Genomic DNA, 4145 nt, shown 5'->3' on the forward strand with positions numbered 1-4145 from the left:
TTTGTATGTGTAGATCTGTTTTCATGAGAAACCACTTTGAAGATATCAATATGTAATACAACAAGCATTGTTAATTCCCTACCACTCTGTTTGTAACTCTGTACTGTCTGTACTGTTCCTTTGCTATTTTGTAAAATGTTGTCTGTCTATTAAAAAAAAAAAAAAGAGATATCCATGGCTGTTAGAAAATAATGATTTCATTTTCATGGTCCAAAGTGTTTGCTATTCAGATCAGATTGTAATATTAAGCTTACATCCTCCTTTTAAATGCTATGTCATTAATCTTTTCCACTGGATGTTTAACAACTGAGGTTTGGAGACCATAAATTAGAGAGATAAATTGGGCTAAAGGACAGCCAATATTTTGGCAATGCCCTCTGAGGTCAGTAAAAACTCAGGACTTAAGAGAACCTCTGCTGTGACATCTTATAACTCAGTTGAGTCCCTGATTTTCTGATCAAGGAGATTATAGGACCACTGAGGAAAGTGATTCTGGGATATATAGTGTGCCTAAGGAGAGTCACCAGGAAGAAAAAAATCTCACAGGCTTTCACAGAAAGCACTCTGGTCAAGCAATGGCCATGACTCATCCAGATGGCTGACACTGACTGGAGCTCAAGAGATGCTGCACTTGGTCCCAAGATGTTTCCTGAGGAGACTTAACTGACCGTTGATAGATAGCAAAAGGTTAAAATATTTTATACAAGTCTCATTTTAACTTGGTCTTGGACATCCAGTAGAAAAGTGTAATCACAAGATGTAACTTCTTAATCTAGTGAAGTTCATCCAGAAAACACCAAAAAATGGGAAGACAATTGGAAACTTTCTCGATGATGCTTCAAAGGATTGCAGCAAAACCAAAACTGGGAAATGTGGAGAAGGACATTCTTTGATTAGAATGCATTAAGGACACAATGATTTGTTTAACCTTGAGTTTATGATCCTCCTGTCTCAGTCTCTTGAGTGCTTGGATTATAGGCATGTCTTGGGTGCTGGGATTATAGGTGTGTCTTGGGTGCTGGCATTTCAGGCGTGTCTTGGATTACATGTGAAAAAGGATAATCCTTTGATTATCCTTGCTAAAATGCCTGGTATCTGCCCATTAGTACTAGCTACACCCTAGTTTCTCGCTCAATAAAAGGTGACTGAAATTGGAATTTGAGGCTGCAGTCTGAGAGGCTGTATGCCCCCTAATCTCAGAATTTTTGCCTCTCTTGTTTTTCTTGTCTCTCTTTCTTTTCCTTTTCATCCGTGAGCACTTCGTTCACAGGGCCTAATACACCAGATAGAACGGCACCCGTAGAACTTATCAGAGTTCTGGATCATGCATTCCAGCATGGTTGGTTTGTTACTGGTCACACCCCTTACAATTGGTGAGAGTGCTCATTCACTCAAGCCACACCACAAGCAAGAAACCAAGGCTCACAAAGTTGAAAACATTAGCAGTACCTGTAATGATGTGAAGCCCTGGGGCCAGAGCTGGATCTGTCTGAGCCTCTAGGGGGATGATGCAGAGGCAGGAAGAACAGCAGCACCCAGTCCTCTGATCCAAAGGTTGAATTCTGGGGCAATCTGAAAGAACAAGCACATTTTGGAAACACAGAACACACACAGAGCAAACTGTTTCCTGGAAATAGCAATTGCCTTCAAGTATCAAATCACAATATTTTAGGCATGAAAGCAAACCAAATCCAAATTCAGAAACAAACTCTGAGGACCAACTCTGATATAAGTCTGAAACCAACTCTAACCAAAGTCTCAGTCACACTTAGACAAAATGGTTGCCACAGCTGGGAGCCTGGGCCCCCCAATTTGTCAGTCTGGAAATGAAACAACAATCCCTGCATGAGCCCAAAGAGAGGTAAAAGAATCCAATTTTTAGTCCTACCTAGGTTGGAGAGTGGAGCTCAATGATCCCATCTTTGCCACTGTGGCATTATGCCCTAGAGTTGTTCTCAGGTCACCAGCTGACATCTGCCAGGTCACTCCTTCTTTCAATAAGGAATTATTTCCTTAAAAAGTTAGAGTATACGAACATCAGTTTCCCCAACAAACCCGATATTTCTTGGAAAACACCTAGAGATATGCCATTAAAGACAAAAATCAGACAAGGGCATTCATGCATTGGCATTATGTTTACTTATTTCCATGAGAGAATGAGCTCAGGCGGCTAGGTATGGAAGAGCAGCCAGAGAAACCTTTGAAAATCAGACAAGGGCATTCATTGTCATTATCTTTAGGTATTTTACTAAAAGATTTAGCTCATGCATCTAGATAGGGCAGAGTAGCAAGAGAAAAGTTAGAATGAAGTAACTAAAATGCTCACTCTTTCAACATGATAATATTTCTAGAAACTAAAGAGTATGGCAAGCTAGTAAGGCACTGAAGGAAAACTGAAGTATGCAGAAAATGAACATTTAATCCGCTATCTACTGTGGATATTAAATTCATTCAGATCAGCCACTTAAAGAGCACTGCAGAAGGAAAGCCTGGATACGCTGAATCAAATCCTGATGTTGTACAGTGCATCACAAGTGTGGCCATTTCCTGATGCCAAGCAACACTCCAAAGGAGCTTTGTCCTCAGGCTTCCTTTTTCTACCACTTAAACCTATCCTGCCTCATTAGACTTTCAAAAGTAGAGTAGTTAGACCTGGTGACCATGCAAGTAATCCCAGCACTCAGTAGCCTGAGGCAGAAGGATCACCGGAAACTGAAGGTCAGTTTGGAGTAACTAGAGAGACCCTGTCTCAAAACTCAAATGAAAATAAATGAGTAAGAACAACAAATCAGCAGTAGCAAAGCAGACCCTTTTCTGTCAATATATAAAAGAGACAGGTGGTGTGACAGTTAACTCATCTAGGAGTTTGAGTAAGACATGCCCACCTTGATTTCATGTGAATAAGGTTGAAAGACCCACCCTATCAGAATAGAGGGGGAAGACCTGCTTAATCCGAAAAGGGCGGGCAGACCCACCCCCTGAGAATAAGGTGGGAAGACCCGACCTATCAGAACAGTGTGAGCAGACCCACCCTAGGGTGGATCCTATCCTGAATGGGATAAAAGAGAAACCAAGAAGTAAGGGTCGCTTCTGTTTCTGTGAAGGAGCTAAGCTTCGTTGGAAAATTCGCGTTCCTATCCTGGCTTCCAGCGCAGACGATTTGGCCTCCTGCAACAAACTCACACGGCACTCAACACTGGACTCCAGGATTTCAACTGCGTCCTTTATATCTCTGTGTGTTTGTGTCCTTTGCCGTGTTCAGTCTCCCACACGTGATGCTGAGGGCAGCTAGTGTAAGTATATCTTGTAAATTCTTATAGATTTGCTTGTTGTTATTCTCCAGTGAGCATTGACTGATGCAGGTAGGGATATATCAGGTAGATTACTTCGGAGTAAAAGAAACAGAATCCCGGATTTACGATGAGTTAGCAAAAATATATGAGTCGTTGAGCCCTTGCAGAAACAACACTACTTTATTTTATTTAATCTTCATGACATTTCAGGTAGAAAACAAAAAGGACACCTATTAGACATCCCCAGAGATATTCAGACAGAGTTCTGCTTTGGCTACTGGTTTTCACTGGTTCGTGACCAACCCATGTTAGCTAGACCCAGGGCCCAAAGACGGGACTCTCCTCAAAGGCTTGCTGTGCATGCTGGTATGCAAATACTGGACCCAGATCCCTCCGTTGTGACTTCAGCTGCTCCTGGGTGTTCTGTCTGTTTTCAAGTGCAACAGTATCAGTGGAGGGGTTGGAGAGGGCACTCTGGCCATCTGGGCCTAGCTCTACTCATGTTAGAGTGAGGGATGGTGGTTTGATTACCCTGGTGGGTCCTGAAGCAAACAGTTCCAGTCCACCAGGATGCCAGGAGAAGCAAGGGAAAGCAAGGGGGTGGGACAGTTGCTGTCAAGATAGAATCTTCTACAGCCAGAGCAGGGAGAAAATAGTCACTTTTTTTCACATCTTCACCAAAGTTTCTAGCCCTGTATGCTCAAAGCTCCCTGTGGGGAAGAATATACTGGTGCAGGCTCAAGATGGATCTGGAGAAAAGTGTTCATGAAGGCCCATAACACCATGGCCTCCATCCATCTTCAGTGGGCACCATGTCTCTAAAGGACCATCTAGTTAGGTGTGTCACAGTTT

The sequence above is a fragment of the Chinchilla lanigera genome, unplaced genomic scaffold (genome assembly GCF_000276665.1).
Source record: "Chinchilla lanigera isolate Chin_1 unplaced genomic scaffold, ChiLan1.0 scaffold00159, whole genome shotgun sequence".
NCBI lineage: Eukaryota > Metazoa > Chordata > Mammalia > Rodentia > Chinchillidae > Chinchilla > Chinchilla lanigera.